The sequence below is a fragment of the Erithacus rubecula genome (assembly GCF_903797595.1).
Source record: "Erithacus rubecula genome assembly, chromosome: 1".
Classification (NCBI taxonomy): domain Eukaryota; kingdom Metazoa; phylum Chordata; class Aves; order Passeriformes; family Muscicapidae; genus Erithacus; species Erithacus rubecula.
This window is the reverse complement of record NC_136658.1, coordinates 82,103,925-82,123,912: the sequence shown is the minus strand read 5'-3', so window position 1 is coordinate 82,123,912 and position 19,988 is coordinate 82,103,925. Positions and strand designations below refer to the sequence as shown.

The 19,988-nt window shown below is 38.6% G+C and overlaps 1 protein-coding gene across 31 annotated transcripts in view; it reads left to right on the top strand.

Moving 5' to 3' along the window:
* INPP4A (inositol polyphosphate-4-phosphatase type I A) overlaps positions 1–19,988 on the top strand; it is a 113,962-nt gene that overhangs the window by 18,147 nt on the left and 75,827 nt on the right. For 6 of the 31 annotated variants that reach the window (XM_079300223.1, XM_079300228.1, XM_079300212.1 and 3 more), the window contains exon 1: positions 14,191–14,392. The exons of 16 other annotated variants lie outside the window; for them this stretch is intronic. The gene's annotated coding sequence lies outside the window, so the exon portion shown is untranslated. Of the gene's footprint in view, positions 1–14,190; positions 14,393–14,639; positions 14,677–19,227; positions 19,440–19,988 lie in introns of those variants that run through there. 9 more of the 31 variants (XM_079300231.1, XM_079300216.1, XM_079300237.1 and 6 more) reach the window with 6 other exon arrangements.

The following is a 19,988-nucleotide window of genomic DNA, read 5'->3' as shown; positions in this document are numbered from 1 at the left end:
TCTTGGCACTTGGTGTCATTAAAAACTCTGAAAGCCAGACACTAAATTGGTCAGAACAGACCTTTTACATTCTGGCTATTTTCCTCTCTTTATGGTCTGACTAGTCTCTTCCTCTGACATCAGTGGGTGTTGGATCAAACCTTTACTTCTGTGGAAGTCATACAGACATACAGATAGATCACAGAATCATAGAAAGAAGAAAACCATCTGTACCTTTTTTTAGCAGGAGAAATAGGATAAGCTGACATGAGGAAAGGTAGTAAGCAATATACAAAACCCAGAAATACTTCTAGAACTAATGACTCTAATAGCATCTGATAGTTTTAGATGAAAAAAGTAATTACTTTTAAATGAATGGTGTCATGTTCTGGTTCATCAACAAAACGTGAGAGGTTTAGCTATTGCAGGTTCAGGGGCTGCCTGTTGCTCTTTGAGGAACAGAAAAGCACAGCTTCAACTGTTGTCTCCTTTCTGCCTTGCAAACTGTTGGAACCGAGAAATGATTAATTAATGTAATTAAACATAGTTTAAGCGAAGTCAAGAGTTTTCTAGGTGACTGTTGGAAATGAGCTGAAACAGGATGTGCTTGTTTTCATCAGCAGTAGTGTTTTTGTCAAGGTGTAAGTGCACTTGTGTTTGTCTGGGCTTCAGCCCAGCTGTCTGTACACTGAGACGTGAGCCTGCTGTTGGTAGTAGGATGGGAACGAAGGGCTGGCTCAGATTGTTTTCTCTGTTGGTTTTACTGGTACAACTAACACCAGTCTAGCTTGAACTGACTTGCTGGGGACTCTACAGCTAGGCATGTTAGAATGTCTTGTAGCAAAGAGGTGAAAAATTATATGATCTATTAGTTTATTCTGCTGAAGGGTTATGGGGATAGCATCTTGCCAGAGGAAAGATGAGGTCTAAAGCACCTCAGATTTCATTTGAGACTTGGAGATTGCATTGAAGGCAACAGATTTAGTCAGAGGTGCCTGAGATCTCTGCAAAGCTGAATTCTTTCCTTTTATTAATTTTTAATTGTATCACTAGAATACTTAAAGTGGTTTTCTGTATCAAGCATGAAACAAGGAAACAGTTGCTAAGAAGGATTTCTCAAGTAATTTACATTTTAGAGTAGATGTTTTGCTGTCACTTTTGCTTATACCTGTCCAAAAACCCCAGAAATATGGATCACAGATATGTTAGGTTTTGTTGATCTCTCCTTTGGATGTGCTTATGTCCCCAGGCAGATTCCCTGACTTTTTTTATTTACTTCCGGATGGATTCCTTCAGCTTTACACAATTCAGTTACATATAGTTATTGATCAGTGCCTCCTAGCAGTTTTGGTTCTAAAGGGGACAGTTTTGCACGAGACACCTGAGACACTCATGCTGATAATGTGTGTTGGCTTTCTGCTCTTCCTGTGCTCAGAGGCACAAAACTCACGCCTTGGGAAACTGACTTCTTCCTGTTTGTCACCCAATCCTAACTATTGAAAACAGCTTGAAGTTGAGCCTTGGTGTCTTTCTTGTGCTGAGTAAGTTGTACTGGAATTGATGAAGTTACTTACAGAACAGGAAGTTATCTGACTGCAGTCTGTTTTAAATAACTTCTGTTAAAGAAATTACCTATAACCATAGAGAGAACTACTTTGTCCATGAGCATTTTTAAAAAACAAATTGAAAGGTGTTACTAGAGGGAGAAGGGGAGGTGGCTTTGCTGCTTTGCTTGTGCATATATGGCTACAGAGGCATAGGGCAGGCATAATTCAGTAGACAGTACTCTGTAATGTAGCAATGGACAGAAGATCCCTTTGTCTTTTTAAAGGGAAGTCTCACATTGGTGCTGTCCTTTTAAGAGAAGAATGTTGTCCATATGGAGGGAACCAGCTTACTTTTTTTTTTGTCTCTTGTTCCAACATATTTAGACTTGAACCTGGTCTAAGTATTTCTGCAGTATTCCAGTCCAAGCTACTGTAATTGGGTGCAGTTAGCTTGTTGCCACTGGTCAAAACTCACTATTCAAGCTAGTTGTAGACATTGGTGAGGTTTCAAATAACCCTGGGGTGGAACTCCTTCCAATAGTGCTCTTGCACTTGAACTTTTGTGGTTCAGGTCCTCAAAGTTCCCTCTGCTAAAACACAAAATAATAGAGATTTGCAGCAATGGTTACTTAATTTTAAGAGTGAGATCTGAGACTTTTGCCTGGTCTTGTGATATTAGCAATTGGGCATTTGAGGAAAACGTTGAATATCCCAGAGTTTATAATTCCTGATATGCTATATACATCCATAGGTGCTTTAAAACTTCCAACTCTGCCCCAGCCTTGGGGTAACATAATAACAGAGGGTGTATCTTGTTTACCATATGCTTCTGGAAGTAGTTTTATCCTATGGTGTTTTTCTGCCTTAATTTTCTTTGCAAAACCTGCCTTTCCTTGGTTTCTTCTTCATGTTCTTGGTTTGTCTCTCCATGCAGCATTGAGCCAGATGTGGATGAGTATATGCAGTAAGATGGGTAGGCCTGTACCTCTGTATTGTTCTCTTAAAGTATTTGCTGAACTTATCCTAAAGAGATTCAAGATTTATTGTCTATGTAGCTTCATGTTGTAAATGACATTTTTTGAGAAATGCGTTAAAGGATTTCTCATAAATACAAAAGTTACTTCTTTGGTACAAGTTTTATATTGCTCGAAAGAATGCCTGGAGAAAACTGTTCTTGCTTTAACTTTTAAAAATTATACCTGTCTATAGAGATACTTTTCAAGCAGATAATTTGCTCTGAATGATTTTGTGGCAGCACTGTTTTAATAATAATTTGAAGGATGACAAAGCAGACTTGAGGAAATAGAGCAAAATTGCTACAAAAACTAGCTGACTAATTTAGTGTTTTCACTTGCAAAGAAAGATTAGTTCTTGATTATGGTGCATGTGTGCATAAGTGTTGACATTACCTTTAATTAATCCCAAGTGTAAAAGTCTCATCCTTTAGTACCCATGGTGATTGTGTAGTGCAAAAATAGATTATATTGTGTTTGTTCAAACAGGCAACAGGATAAAAAAGTACCTAGGAGATGGAATATTTTTTGATGTTTAACTGGGTAATCTCTGTCTAAAATAAGACATGCCAGTCTAATTACTTATCTGGAAAATAATTTTGTCTTCTTTTTTCTTTTTTCTTTCTTATTAGAGTTGTTAGCTCTCAGGCTTGAAAGACTGAGGAAAGAAAAAAAGGACTAACATTAATTTTCTGAATTGTCACATTTTTGTGCTTGCAGATGATAGGAGCACTCTGGGACTGGATAACAGTTTAGAGATTAGCTTGGAGACATGCTGCTCTGCACCAGCTGCTCTTAGTTGCTTTCCCAAATTGAATACTAAAGATGCTATCCCCCATGTCTTGCTGGGATTAATTTTATCTGTTTTGAAAAACTAGGGTTGGTCTGCTTTGGTACACAAATTAGGGTATGTTGAGTGTTATGGGAGCTAAAGACAATTTTTCATTCTGCTGGTGCTGTTATTCTCCACAGGGCTGCATTTAAGCCAGGTTTGTCATGTACTTCAGCTGTTAATGTCTATATCTGTTAGAAACTAGGCTGAGGCTGGAGTGCCATAGTACTGCCCTCTATGTATCTACCTTTTTCACACTTTTCTTCAGTGTTCTTTGTACATAGAGAAAACTGATGACTAGCAGATTTTGGAGTAAAAAGGATGAGCACATCCAGCTCTTCAAAGAAGACACTGTACTAACTAGCTGCTCAAAGTACAAAAACTAGTGTGTGGACTTAAAGGGGACAATAAAAGGTAACTGCTGCAAATGGGTTTGTTGTAGATTTCAGGGTATCATAGAAAGGTTAAACTTGCAGTACCACTTTTCCTTTTTCTATGTGGCTTCTGGAGTATTAGAGGCCACACCTGCCCCAGTACCTTTCCAGGCCTGAAGCCCACTCAGTAGAATATCCTGTGAAGGCTCTGCACAGCAGTTCTTCTAGAATTACTGATATTTTTCTTCTTGTTGGCTTTGTTGTTGGTACCACACAATTCTGAAAAATGGCACTAGTGCCAATCTGCAAGGCAACACAAGGAGGAAGCTGTGCTGACAATAAAGGAGTGTTTCTGTCACAAGCCCAAAGGCTGGGGTTTCATGGATGGGTGGTCTAAAGCAGCATCCAAACTCAGCCTTTCATGTGTTTTGTGTAACTGTGCTCCAGCATAGTCCTGGAGGACTTGCAGAACCCCATATTGCAGCATCAGGAGCCAAACCTTTGAGGACTGCTTAATGCCCAGCCAGGAGTTTCTGATTGAAGCACTGCAAACTTGCATGGCATTGCTGTCCCTTTATTTAATATTATTGCCTGTATTGCATTAAAGAGGCCAAGCAGACCTTAAATATGTAATATATAAGCACTTGCTTCAATGTAAGTAGTTATTGCCTCATGGTAAATGATTGTTCCCTTGAACAAGGAAGGGATTGACTTTTGAAGCCTCTGACTAAATAAAGCTTTAATGTTTTAGTGTCTTACTTGGTTTCCTGACAGTCAGACTCAAACTTTCAGAGAGTGATATTGCAATATTCAGAAACTGCAATTGGACCTTTTTCCAGACTGAAACCTATAGAGCTCTTCATGGCTCTTCAGACAGCAGTGTTGGTGGAAGAGGCCTTGCTGCTGTCAAGGAGCATAGATAGCTACAGCAAAGTTTTATGTACTACAGCCTTAAAACTTTTCTGCCTGATTTCAAGATGAGAGACAGACCTGAAAAACTTGGGGGTCTTTTCCCACAGAGCATTAACACACATTGTTTTTGTTGCCAAATAATACTTATGTGAAGCTTTCCTGATGATCTCTTCCCAGTCCTTTTTGTCTCTTCTCTCTCCCTTTACTGTCACAGCTTCCCCAAGCATCTTGCTTTGTTCTGAGCAGCCTGTCAATCAGTCAGCTCGCTCTTGCCTGGGGAAACGTGTGCCTGTCTCTGCCTGAGTTCCTCCTGTCCTGAATCCACCTCTTTGCATCTTTCTCCATCACAGTTAACTGTGCTGTTTTTCCTGCCCTGCCACACTTTCCCCTAAGATGACTTGCTGTGCTCTTTTGCCATCCCTTCTCCATTTCCTGCTCTCTAAACCAGTTTGCCCCATTAGTGAGCCACCACAGGGCTATTGACTTCTCTCCTTTCAAGACCATATGCTAAGAACTGCTCTCAGGTGGGTGTGTTAACTGGGACTTGTATCCTGTTGATGGTAACATCGATTTTTGCCTAGCTGAGAGTCTTGGTTCCCCTGCTCTGACATTTCCTTGGTTTCTTATATTATCTTGTAAAAAATATCATCAGAGATTCTTTCCATCTATGTTCTATTTTGAGCTCTGCTTCTACTGGATAGCTATTTGACTTGAACCACTGCAACATTTCTGTAGATCTTCTGGGGAATTTTTTATTTGTTGTTAGGCCTGATTTGGGCATGTTAGTACCAGCAGACTTCACCCCCTCTGTGGTTTCAGAGGGAAGCAATTGTCTGTATTATATGGGCCTATATATATCACCTATATAGTGATACCTATAGAGGTGATTTCTGACAGATTCTGAGTTAGCAACATAGCTCCTGCTTAGCTTAGGTGTTCTGAATCACACTTAGCCTGTCTTCTTGCTGAGAAAGCAGAGAATACAGTGCATTTTCTGACTTTCCTGGACATTCTTGTTAATGTAGACTATTCATATTCCACATTGCATATAAGGAGTAGCATGAATTGTAGTAATTTTCAACCTATTGAAGTGATGACAGGCTTTGCAGAATTTTAAGGTATGACTTTTTAGCTTCTGTACTTAAATATTCCTTCATTCCTATTTAGCAGGCTACATCTGTAGGAGGAATAAATAGATTTGTTTCTTTAATGGTGTATTTTAAGTTCCCACTTTTTCTTTTACTTTTTTTTTTTTTTCCTTAATGGGACATTTGTCAATGAAAAACTTACCTCTAACTATTTCATCTTTTCTGTGCCTAAATTACAGGAGTTTGCACTTTGGAGTAATAGACCTGAAAAGGTTTCTTTTAAAAGCAAACAAACTAAAAGATCAGAAGTAAGATACCAAAAATATGTTGCTTTCCTGTGTGGAATTCTTTTCTATGAGAGTAAAAAATTATTATTTCCTTTTCACTTTCTTATATTGGTGCTGATTGCTACCAGTTTCATGCAGAGTTTGTTACTATCTGTAAAAAGGCTCAGGCATGTCTTAATTATATTTTTTAAACCTGCAATCATTTGCCTTTTAGGAGGAATAGCTTTGGGGAAAGAACAGGTAGAAGAAATATGCCCCATTTTTGTAGAAGAAAAAGACTTTGTTGACTACCTATTATAGTCTATAAAAATTAATGTTTCACTTATTTATATGAAGCTGACAAAGCATCAAGTCTTTTCAAATAGTGTTTAGCCAGTATTTGTGTGGTTTCAGCCTATTATATGAATACCTAAAAAAAGGCAGGTTGTTTAGAAACTCTGCCCAAAATAGATGCTGCTTAAATCTTCCCCTATTTTAGACCCACTGTAAAAAAAGAGACACCCATACTTTTGAAACTGGTTTAGTGTGAGGATAGCTTTTACTTGTCTTTCATTTTAATGCTTCTGTTTCCTTTTCTGTCTTAACTACAGCTGTAACTCTGAATTACTGCCTGTGTATTTTAAGAGTCCTTCCACACTTATGGGTGTGGATCACGTAGTTTCCATGCTCTGTGTTCTTCCTCTTTGCACAGTTTGCTGTCTCTGTTCACTATTCATATAATAAGCCAATGTTAATGTACTGTAGTCTATTTCAGAAGGCTTTGCATGAAGGCTAACTAGAATTGTTTTTCCCAAGAGAATTTAACAGAGAATTAGTGTTATTTTGGAATATAGTAATTGGTGAAGTATTTTCATGCTACCTGTCTTTGTGGCTCTTGCTGACTTGTACTGGTGGTTTTGTGTTTATAGCCAGGTTTTTTCTGTTAGTTTTCTTTGTCTCTAAAATTATTTAATGAGATTTTTATATCCTTGAACTCACAAAAGTGGATGTAGTTTGGAGTGCACCTTTCTAGGAATGTGACTGCCATTTATTGAACAGTTTCTTGAAGCATTCTGCATTGACTGGAGTCAACCTCACAAAATTTGGATGGGAGATAAATGGATATCTTCCTTCCAAAACCAAGTATTATCCCAGAATTACTTAATACCCTAAATAAAGCTTGTCAAATATAAAATGCACTAATTGGACCTTAAGATTCAGTTCCCAAGACTCTTTGCATAATGTCAGGCAAGTAATGAATAAAATCATTACCAGCTCAGTGAGGTGGGCCCTAGAAATTTGTGCCTTTGAGCCTCAAACTCAATCTGATTCATTCTTCCATTTGAAAAAAAAAAAAAACAAAAAACAAAACAAGACACAGTCATCCAATCTCACACCTTCCCCCCAGAAAAACCTAAAATGAGCTGAGGGAAGGAAAACCAGCCTTTCTCTGGTTTGGGTTAAAAGCTGTGAGGTAATCTAGAGAACAGGTAATGAGTATAACTGACCTCATCTCCATCCTCAATTGTCTCAGCCGCAAAATTCATGCCAGCAGACCTGTCCTTTTCACCCAACAGATCTCTTGGTTCTGTGGCTCAAGCAGGCTGGAAAGGACAGCTGCAGCTCCAAAGGGGGGTGCACAGTGGCAGGACCTGTGGGCTGTGACCATCATCAAGCAGGTGCAGGAGCAGCCATCAATTCCAAAGAGCTGAAGTACATCACAGAATTAGGAGGAGGTCGAAATGGGAGGGAGCAGGTTGATAGAAAATACTTGTTTTATTGTCTTTATAACATAAAAAGATAATGCCAGTAATCTTACCAGTTTAGATTGGTGCAGTTTAACTATAAACAAGAGGTTGTATGCTAATATAAAATTCAAGGACTCAAAGTCTTTTCCCAAAACACTGTATGATGCAAACATCTGTAATCACCTTAGTCACCATGCCAGAGACCTTTTATTCTACTAGTAAGTGAAAATAATCAAAACATATAGCAATATATTAATGCATGCTTAGGGATTATACATAAACAAGTGAAACTCATTGAAAAGAAAAGCAGAAACCCCTCACAGCATGGATGTATCACCTGCTTTTCCAACAGATACATGGAAAAGGATGTCATAACTGGTAGTTCTCTTTGAGGTCTGTATTTTTATGTACTTGCTAGAAAAAAAAAAAAAAAAAGATTTATTTAATAAATAGATGCTGAATCTATTCTCTTTTTTAAAATCATTGTTACTTGCCTACTTTTGCCATCTCTGTAGGCGTGCTGGTTTGCAGTTCTTAGAATAAGACATGTAGCCTTTGACATAAAGATTTATTGAAATCCCATTAGGAACACCACAGTGCTATTTTTAATGAGCTTTTTTGTGACCTAATTTTAGGAAAAATCCCAAATGATCTCAAATCAATTAAGTTCTGAATGTCAAAATTTAGATTAATCATGAAAAAACCACTTCTATTATCAACACTTTTAATAAGCTTTTCCACCTTGGGCTCCCCACTGGATACACAACTCAACATGTACAGTACCTTAGTCTTTGAGTGATCCCATTGATTATTTGGTGGCATTAATCTAGAGAATAGTTTCCAGTGTACCACAAATACATAATGACTTGAAAGATATGAGCTTGCAGATAACTCTCCATGATTGGATTGTTTTCTAATGTTTCCAATAATTTCTTCTTTTGAAAGAAGAAATAAAGGATTTTGAGAGAGAAGAAAACACGTTTAACCCTGTGGCCTTTTATTTTTATTTTTTTTTTAATTGGTCAATTTACATTTAAGGACCCTCATAGCATTTTGTGAAGTGCTGTATTAGACTGTACTAAGAGCAGGACTTTTTTTTTTTTTTTTTCTCAATGGAGGCAAAGAATGCCAAAAATAGGAATAAGAGAATGAGGTTGTAAACATGTCTAGATAAGCAGTTACTTTTCATGTCCTTACTAATTAGGAACCTATCAAAAGATGATTTCCCTGCTGAAAATAAGGACCCGTTAACTTGCAATGATGAGGTGAGAAGACAAGACAAAATGTTAGAAATCATCTGTGCAACCACAGAAATCTCACATTACAGCTGCTCTTTGTGGAAATGAGGAGTAAATTTTATAGCAAATGCTGCAGGAATAGTCATCAAAAATGTCCAGCTTTGCATTCAGTCTTAGAGGGTTTTGATTTGTTTTCCCCAGATGGTACTGGGAAAACAATAAGTCTTTGCATCCACTTTCTCCAGCACTGACAATTGTTCTGAGACATTAGAAGAACCTCCCAGTCATAGGTCACCAGCATGAGATCTGCAAGTCCTGCATTGGGGAGACAACAGGAAAAACTTCAGTTTTAAAATGTTTACAGTATATTGAATGAGCAAAATGAGTGGATTTAGAGAATATCCATCCTAGTATAGATTTTTGTTAGACAATATGAAGAACTGTGATGTTTGACTCAGACAGACTTGCCTCAAAATGAGTTTATGGCTGGGTTTGTTTGGGTGTCTCTTTTCTTAGGATTCTCAGGTCAATATTTAATTGAAGTGATTGTATGAGTGCAGAAAATGAGCGTGCTGGTTTGTAACAGAGATGTAATTGTGCATTGTATAGAAGAATAAAGATTGTTTGGAATAAGAAGTTTGTGTCTATATTGATACAACAAATTTTAATGTTCTTGGAAGCCTGGGGAGATCTATGTGTTCTGACATACTTTCTGTGTTATCCAAACTGAACCCTATGGCACATATGTAAGATTTGAGATTACAGATTCTTCTGCACTTGCCCTGTATTAGGACTTTTTTAGGAAAAAGCTGAGTTTTGAATATAATGGGAACGAGAGTAAGCACACAGTAATTGCAAATGGTGCATTGCTTGATTATCAGGTTTAATGTGTCATTAGGGTCTTGCTGACCTTTTCTGTTGATGCAAAACATGGGCAGATGTTAGCATTAGAGAGAAAAAGAGAGCAGAAGTGGATAGATGTGAGCAGGCCAGCTGCCAAAAGATCAGCTGACACTGTGCTGACATCAAGTGCAATCTGGAGAGTCCTTCTTACCCAAGCAAGCCTTTGCAATGTATCATTGTCTGTACATGCAGGAACCACAGGAGTGTCTGTGATCCAGTCTCTCATCTGGTCAGTACATCTTTGTTGCTATGAGATATATTGTCCTTGTCCTGTTTTGGCTGAATTCTCTGATTTTAGTCTCTGCAGTTTGTTGTTTCATGTGCTGAGAACAGATGAGAGGAAATGGGCATTTTGGTTGTCTTTTGCATTTTCACTGGATTTGCAGAAGTACTTGCCTCCGAGATCTGCATGCAGTGTGTTACTGACAGGATGTCACTTTCTTGTCTGTTCCCATTGGAGTCTGTGTAGCTTTGGATTGTTAGGGAGTAATAAAAAATACATTTTACGTGGGTCATAGCTATAGCAGTAGCTTGAGGAGGTGGTCTCAGTGAAGAAATGTACTTGTGTGGATGAAATGGTTTCCCACAGCCTCTTGTGGGTTGCTTTGCTAACTGCTTTTTAGAGAGGACTGCAAGATGATACTGAGTGGTGGATGATGTAGTGAAGGTAAAAAGTTCAACTGCTACAGTGTATCCTGTTATTTATCTTCAGAAACCTTGAGGTAGCTGTGGTAAGTGCATCATCCTCTTCCCTCCCCCCATATCCCATCACTAAAGATCTGCTTTCATGTCTGGCTTCCTCTGTTCAATATCCTGTGCAGGGTAAAGATTCTGGTTCTGACATTTTTCCCATCAGGAGTCTTAATTTTCCTGAGAAGCAAACAGTGCTTTTGTCATGGCATATCAAAATACCCATGAAAGGTAATTAGATGGGAAAAGGAACCTGCTAGTGAGATGCATTGAAAGGAAAGTCTGATGGTGAGCAAGACACTGAGATCTAGTTTCTGCCTTTTGCTTTGCTGTGGACGTGTGTCAAGTCAGTTATTTGTGTTTGTAAGATAATGCAAAAAATACTTACTGTCTCAACTTTTTGCCTATATGTATTTTTTAAATGCATGCTCTTTTGCAGTGAGTATCTTCTCCTGTGTGTGTGCATAGCACTTGCCTCCATGCATGACTGCTCTCTGGTACTCTGTAAAGTATTGTAATCCCCAAATCAATGATAAAGGGAATATGAGTCTCATACTCCTCCATGTTCAGCAAATCAGCTCGGCTTTTTTTCTTGAAAATGTGTGTCAGTGCTCCTCAAAAATTAGTATCTCTGAACTCTTACCTTTACACAAGGCTGAGAAAAACAAGTTTACAAAACATTAGGATGCAGTAGAGAGTGTAGCTGTTGGAAAGATGACTGGAAAGCTGGGAGGGTGAGGGTGGAAGGACACACTGTGGATATTGGCAGTGGTCCTCAATCTGCTTCTGTTGCCTTACTGTATCAGGAGCCAGGTCTGTCCTTGAAGAAAATTAATGCTTTTTAAATTTTTTTTCCATTCCATCCCCACCCACAGACAGTATAACCTAAGAAGAATAAGGCTCAGAAACAGGATTAGGGGTTTGTGTTCTCAGTAAGGACAATCTGAGCTTTCATGAGAAAGCAGGTTAATAAGAAATCTGACAATCTGGAATAGGCTGCAGGAAACCATTTCCATCATCACTGGCTTAATGGTGACTTTAAAACAAATTCCAAACAAACTAATTCCTAGAGATGGAGATGATGAAAAGAACAAATTCTTGAGCCTGGTACCATGTTGAAAAGGCACTATAGAAAAGCCTTTGCTTGCTTGTTATCTAAGGTAAAGAAGGCAAAAACATTATCTATAGACTTTAAAGAGTGAATAATAGTCTACACTGCCTCTTAATGCAGAATATTTTGCAGTGTTTAGTTCATTAGGCTGCACTAAATTTCTGGTCAAGGTTTCATCCACATCTGTGTATGTTCACTTTTGTTGGGGTAAGAAGCTTCAGGTTCTCCCACTTTTTAACCCCTGACCCAACCCCTTTTTACTGCATAAAGTCCAGCAAAAAAAGACTGATCAAATTTAACAGGAAACTGCTGTCTAAAGCAGCTAAATCACATCTGATTTGTAGATGAGGTCATTTGCAGCTGAGGCAAGTATATGCATTTTACACAGTGGGTGTTCCCTCTTGGTGTGCATTATCTCTTTGAGGCTTTTAACAGCTCTTTTCTTTGAGCCAGCTTTGATCCAAATCTTTGCTCTTAGCTGGACAGCAGCACAAAATTGAGTGTAGATACACAATTGCATGCAATATATCTCAAAGGAGACAAAAACCAGAACTCCCCAACTCCCAAAAAACCCCAAACTACCGTCCTCCAAACCCCCAGACATGTGAAGCATCATCCAGTTTAGTCTTCTTCTCTGCCTGTGTCATAAATGCCATTTGGACCATGTTAGTTTTCCTGATTAAAATCTCAGGGGTCTTGATTTGTTTTTTTGTTGCTGCTTTTGTGTTTTTTGTGTTCTTTGTGTTTTGTTTTGTTTTTTTCCCTGACGCGCTGTGGTTCTTAGATGGTTCCGTGATTCTCTTGCCTATTCAAGCATTTAAAACATGAAAGTAAAGCCTTGGAAGCTTGACAGAAGCAAATATTCACTGTCATTAGTAAATGGGGGGAAAGGATGGGATTCAACAGAAGATATTCCTAGTGATAGTATACTAATGCTTTTAGGGGAAAGAATTTAATTCAGTATATCTTCATAGATACCAGCTATTCCTTGTTTATGCTGTATCCATGACCATGCTCCAAGGATTGTTTTGCTCAGCTTGATTCCATCTCATCTCTTGATTCTTGCCAAGGCAGTGTTCTTGGCTGCTTTGAGATACATGGAGTAAACATTCACCATCAGTAGTACAAAATTTGTTCAGCAGTTTTAACAGCCAGATACAGTCCTGAAGAGTGCTGCACATATACTTGGATTGAATGGGCAGGGGTACCTTTCGTTTTACTGGGCTTTGCAAAAGAAGGAATTCTTTAAAATGTTGAAACACACAGACCCATGAAAGTCATGCTTTGATGTTAGCCTTTCCATGAGAAATCTCAACACAAATCTGTTTAGCTGGGTGAGAGCCAACTGGGCATTTGCTAAGTATGAGGAAAAATGTTCAACTGTAAATGCTTTGACATAAACCAAGTGTTTTTCCCCAAACTCTCTGGGGTGTTTATATGAGTGGCTGTTAAGCAGGTCTATGCATTTTAGTGGCATTGTTCCTTCAGCTAGCATCTTCTTTTGACAATACTTGCTTGATTCATCCCACTGCAGTTTGTTTGAGGGCTCAGTACTAGATGGCTTCATCTGTCTCTCTTGAAGGCTGAATCTGTTAAATACTGCAACTGCTTAATATAATGTGCCTTTCAGAAGTAAGTGGGATCAGTACAGAATGCATATCAACAGTGTCCAACATTAAGTGCCTGACTTTGGCTTCATGATGCCTGTTCCCAGTTGTTCAAGGTGGGGAGTCTGACAGGCCTGGGAAATAAGTGTGTGCTCAAAATGCTTCTTTGACTATGTTATCAGTGCCTGGTGAGATGGATAGCTGTGGGGGAGGCTGCAGAACTCAACCCCAAACCTGAATGCACTGTTCCTGTTTATAATGCAGCTCTTCTCTTTTCCTATAGGCTCTTTTCCCTGCTAAACTGGTGTCAGGCACACAGCATTTCTGCTCATGTGCATCCCTTCCTACTGTCCTTCCTACGGTTCCTTCATCTCACTGTAAATGTGAATCCAAATTTGCTGTGCCCAGAGTACTTAATGAAATCATACACTTTGCTATGAAGTTGTCATGAATAAATGGATATTGCCCACACTCAATACTTTCATTTTATAGTCTTTCCTGGGTTTTTTTTTAGTTCTGTACATATTCTTGATGAGATATGTGAGCCCACAGGTATCTCGTAATAGTGCTTCACCTGACATATAATTAATTTGGTCTGCAGAGCAAGCTTTTGCATACCCAATAAATATCCTTGTGGTGAAGGAGCAGAATTGCTGTTCTGGGGGGGAAACCCAAACCCCAAAATGAACAAACAAACCAAAACCACTCCACTCTCCAGTATTATGCAGAGAATAAAATCCAGCTTCTGCTGCAAGAGCAAGCTGGGGCAGCCTGCAGGCACACACAGAGACACAGGCAGGCAGTGAGTGCCTGTGTGACAGGGAGCTGGAGCCAGAGGAAGCCTTGAAACTTAAACTCCTCCTGCAGCTCTGCATCTGCTCTGAGTCACTGCTATGACTCACAGTGACAGCGTTCACGTTAGCTAGCGTTCAGATGGAGCAGCTCTGGCAACAGAAGAAGCAGGTTATGTTATTGATTACCTGCTGCAGCGGACAGTTGCACCAAGATTGTTTTTTACAAGCACAGAAGAAACAGAGGAGGCTCTACTGAGCACTGCTGTCATTATTAGTATTGCTTTCTTAAGGTAAGAATGCCTGTTTATTTAAATATGTACCAAAGGGAATTTGGAGCCTGTGGAGTCTGAATTACTGTTGCTGTTATTCTCAGAGGATGCTGATCTTTGGAGCTGTGTTACTGCAAAGCTTTGTCTGGACTGTTTTCTGTGCCATATGGAGAATCATATGGCTAATGGGCAGTGTGCGTCCTAGGAAACAAAATAACTACTTTCTCATTCATTGATGTTATGTAAGGCATGGCAGCCATGTTAAGGACAGAAGACCTCTTTTGAAGAAACAGTGCTGCTAGACGGTAGGGCAAGGAAAACAAGTAGTTTTTAAACAGCTCTCTGTTCTTTGGAGAGTGCTGCAGTTCTCTAGCTCTTGCATACTGAATTTCTGTGTAAATAGAATTAAAAAAGCAGTTGCATTAGAAGAAGAAAAATAATTGTTTACCTTTAGAGTCACTGTGGGGCTGAGACTGTGCATGTGATCCTTGCAGTGCCTTGATGTAAACAGTTTCTACAAATACTACAAATGGTACTTCCAGATATTGGGGTGATTTTCATCTTGTGCCACTAACAGCACATATGTTGTGTTCTGACAATTAGTAATATGCAAAAAATGAGACATATTCTAATTAGTGTTGACATATGCAGAGCAGGTATAATATTTGTTTCTGGTGGTTTTACTGCACTTTATTATATATATTATTTTACTGCACTTTAGTGCTATAATTTTGATGTAGGTTAGACTGGTATAGCTTATTATGCTCATGAACCTTGAGAGTTTGCTGTATTCCCCACAAGATATTTTAAAAACTAGGGATTCTGGTTTTGAACTGCAATAGTGAATTTTTAATTAATAAATAATTAATTTACTCTTTTCTATTCCCCTCTATTTTCCCCCTCATTTATTTTGGACTGGCAAAGCAGTATCCTTTAAAGTGCATCGTACAGTGAGGTTGGCAGCTGCTTTCAGTAATAAGGGAGCGAGGGTGTTTTCAAAATCTGATCACTTACTAGGTTCCTTTCAGGTACTTGAAATTGCCACTCATTTCCATTTAGAATTTAAATTAAAGGAAGAACTGTCTTCTTCTCTGGAAGAAATACAGTGCTGTAGTAGTAGCATTTTAAAATGACAAGATACTTTAGATTTTTTTTTTCTGTTTGCTAGTTTATAGCATTTGCTGATGTACAACGTTTTCATTGCTATGAATTAACCAGATTTGGTGTAGCTCTAGCTTTTAAAATACATTAGTTTTCTTAATAAAATGGACAGTAAGGTTTGTTTGTGCATCTTTATGCTTCTGTTGGCATCCAACTTGGAAAACTACAGTGTGAGAGGAGCTTTTAAAGCAATGTCCATCTTGGATGCCCAACTCCCAGAGGAAAAATTTTGTTGTCTAATTTTAATGATTTATGTTTCTGATATTAAATATTTCTCATGCTACAGCATTATAAATGCAAACTAGTTTAAACGTTGTCAGGGTTGGTTTGGGGACTGCTCACTAACAACATTCTGGCACATGACAGTCTCCTTCTCCTTCCAAATCCAAACAAGTAGAAATAAAATATTCTTTACAGTCTTAATTTTTCCACTGATTTGTATCTTAATTACTGTTATTTAGGATTGTGTCAGAGCTGTGCCTTAATGATTGCCTTTTCAGTATACCTTCAGGTACAAATTCTGTATTATGTCAGAACAAATGATTTATTGGAGTAAAACTCAATTATCTTCGGTTTAGTTTATGTAATTTCTTTATTGTAACACATTGTGGACACAATTAATGTCAATGTTTTTAAAAGACTTTTTAAGAACATACTTAACATCTAGAAAGCAGGAGGACAGCCCCTGAAACATCTAAAAGGATGACAGCCCCTAAATCAACACACACCTGAAGGCATTCTCTCCATCTATTTGTCCATAGACTTTTTGTGTAAGAGCTGACCATCAGAGAGAACTCTCTCTGATTCATGACATCCTCATGCCCCTCTGCTGCTGGGATGCCATTAAGAGAAAAAGAATGTCAGCAGAAAAAAGAGCAAAAAGTTCAGTTTTGCAAGATAGCTAGACAGTTTGCTTGATGTGAGTTGGAGAGCTTCTGTGAAGAATTAATGCAATTCCAGTAGTGATTGTTGTGATACCATGTCAATAATCAAGCTCCATTTGATCCTTCTATGGAGGGATTTTGCAGTCAGTGTAACAAGACTCAAAATCTGCTTTCTAGGCACCCTGAAAGCTGGGTTTTGTTACTTTAAGATAGCTTTGTGTTAGGCTGCAAAGGTAGCAAGTGTCAGAAGCTATTTGGACTATTTCACTGGTATTTTGGCAAGACTTGAATTGTGAGAGTTCATGATCTCCTTGGCCTTTCTTTTCTGTAAACCCAGACAGAAGATCCCAGCTCTCTGTTCTCCCCTCCTGTTCCTTACCTACAGGGTATCAAGGCTGTTTTTCTCATCTCTGCATTACTACAGAGCCATGTTTTGTTATTTTTGCCTTCTCTAAAGCTTTTGTGAACTTCCTGCTGAAATTTAAGCTCCCTTTTTGATTCTCACTTCAGGTGCTTAGGTGTGGGTTCTTTCCCCTTGGTAGGTTTTCCACCTAAGAAAGCCTTGAATGCCACAAAGCTCATGTAATTCAGCAGTTCCTTGTGCTGCCTGTGTTCCAAACAACAGGTGGGGTGTTCAGGCTGTCCTTTATTTGTTTCTTCCTTTGTAAAACTTCCTGCTCTTTTTTTTTATTTTAATTTTTTATTTTTCTTATTTTTTTATTTTGGTGGCTTCTTTTGTGACCATGCTCTGTGTTACTCTGAGCCCTTTGTCAGCCTTCCTGGCAGTTGGGGAGCTGCTGGATTAACTCTGACCTCTTACATGTTCTGCTCTCTCAGTCCTTGAGCAGAAGTTTCAAAACAGACAGTGGCATCATCCTTGGGCACTTTATTCTACCTCTCCCTGCCATGACAGCAGGAAATGGCTGCAGGAAACAGAGCTGTTGCTGTGGGTAGTAGGTGGAGAACTGAGGACCCTAGAGAAATAAAGCATTTCTCCAAAATTCTTTAGTGGGAGGAAGCACTTACTCTCCTATTTTACACAAAAGCTGTGTTAGCAATGATTTATAACTAGCCTTACCTGATGAAGAACTTAGAGGAAATCCAATCCTGTCATTGCAATTCAATTACGTGAGTCATCTTTAATATGAGTGATACTTTTTTATTGTATTACAGTTTTAGTTAATGATCAACCCAAACTGGACCACTGCTGTATTAGAAGCCGAGTTTTGCACAGAGTAAAAGATGGCTCATGCACTGAATAAGGATTTCTATTTTTTCCCCAGAAAGAATGGTTGCCATATTTTCTGTGGTGATGTGCTGTTTGACATTAGATTTCCTGAGAAAGCACTCTGCAATATATGAAAAAGCAGCATCTTGGTGTTTGTGTAGTACATCCTTATCAGAGAACAGCACAGCATTTCTGTTTTTAAATAGGAATTTGAAATGGAGGGAGGGAAAAAATTGTATGAGTTGGGGGTTTTTTAACAAGTTTGTTTCCTTTTATGCATGTTTGAAATAAACCCATGTAAACTGGAGATATATTGGAATTAAATCCTTGCATGTGAGCAGTATGAATAGCACCATCTGCAGTACTGGACCATCTTGTTTTTTGGAGATCTCTCTTTATTTATGTAATTTTTAGCAATGACAATTTTTACGTTAGTTATTTTTAGGGCCTTGCATAAGTATAAGCATCTAGAGGACACCTCTTTGGCCCCTTTTCCTGTTTTCTGAAGAAGCCTTCTTGTAGGGATCAGATTTATTGCCTGATTTTAAAGAGAAAGAGGAAAGAGTGGTTAAATCTTTATTTATAGTGTGTCCTGAAAAGCTCTGCACTTAATCCTGGAGCAGGTCAAGCAGGGGGACCCAGAGGGAGGTGGTGAACACATCCTGATTGCCCTGCAAGGTCTGAACTGGTAGAGGGGCTCCCAGCTCATTGTGTTGCATGAGCTTTTGCATCAGGCAGAAACAGCCACGGTCTCATTTTTTGTCTGTTTATACCTTTGTGTGTTTTGAAGCTTGTGCTAGTTTAAATAAAGAGTGAATGGTACAGCCTATACTCTGAGTGTAACAATGATGGTCCTTTCATTTGCCTTCAGGGTCAGGGTTTTCACTTGACTTCATGACTGTAGTCCCCCTGTCCTGCTCCAGAGTCAGAACCAGTGTTAGGATAAGGATAGTTCATTTTGCTCTGGTTGCATGAGGTTATGGCCTGGATTATGATGGCATGTTATTTCTGTGCAGAATCGTCCTTGTGTTTTAGAGGGATGCAGAAATCTGGGCTTAGCTCAGTTTTCATTTCAAATTGATGCTTTGCTTTTAAAGCAGCAGAGTACCTCTGACTTGTCTGTGTGAACTTAAATAAACAGTACCTAATTGGTAGGTTTGATGTCTCACATAACTGTGAATTGACTTTCTATGTGAAACACAGTTTAAAGGAAGTGGATTCATGATCCTTAATGCAAATTTACATTTTAGATAAATACTTGATAGTGCCAGATGGCAAAGCAGCTACAGGCAGAGGTGAATAACAAAGCATGCAGGTTATTTGGGCAGCAAATCTGCTGTTAAAAAAAACAAAAACATCACGGCACTGCAATATATATATTTAAAAAAAAATAAACACAGCACTGCAATTCTGGATTTTACTAAATGCCAGTAACTTCATTGGGTTTCCTGTGTATGATAGGTGAATGTACTATAAATCCCAGATTATTGAAATACAAACAGCTATAAAGGATTTCTTCTGTCTCATTTCAGAAATAGACACAAGTGGTCTGGCTTCCCAGCATAAGATTTATTTTTTTCCAGGATTCAATGTTATTTCTGTCAAGCATTTAACAGGGGTTCTCCTAAGGCTATATGGAGCAAAATGATAAAATGTTAATTTGTAATTACAAGAGCATGGAATAAATAATACCATGTTGACAGTGTCCTCTGTTATTTCAGAAAAACTTGGAAAAAGAGCTCTTTTGAGTTCTCTGATAGCATGGTGGATTTGTATGGAAAGGATTGTGTCACAAGTATTGCTATCACTAAATATAAGTATCATGGCTCTAAATACATGACATAAAAATGCACACAACTGAGGTGGCTAGAGTGAGTTCTTTCTGTCATAAACTCTCTCAAATGTGGGTATGTGGGAAAGGTTACTTAAATTATTTTCTGTTCCTGAGAGAAATAGATGACTTTCAATTGTGTTTTGGTAAACAGGAGGTAGTGAGTAATAAGAAGAATGTGGCCTTTGTGGTTTTGCCTACATAACAAAGATTTCTCATCATTGTCCCATAGCTTTGTGGATTCTGATGAGAACATGATAGTACAATGCTGGCAATTTACAGAAAACTGATTTTACACAGAAAAGCTGCATGGAAAAGTGACTAATGTTTAGCTGGTACCTAGTAAGAAAGGCAGATTTTGCTGGCATGTAGTAAGAGAGGCAGAGTACATGGGCATAGTGGAAAGAGTTGAGCACCTTTAGGGTACAGAGAGCAGTGAGGAAGGGCTTGTTTGGGCACATGGAAAGATAAACTTCCATTTGCACAAGTGAGAATGTGAGTGAAACAGCTCCT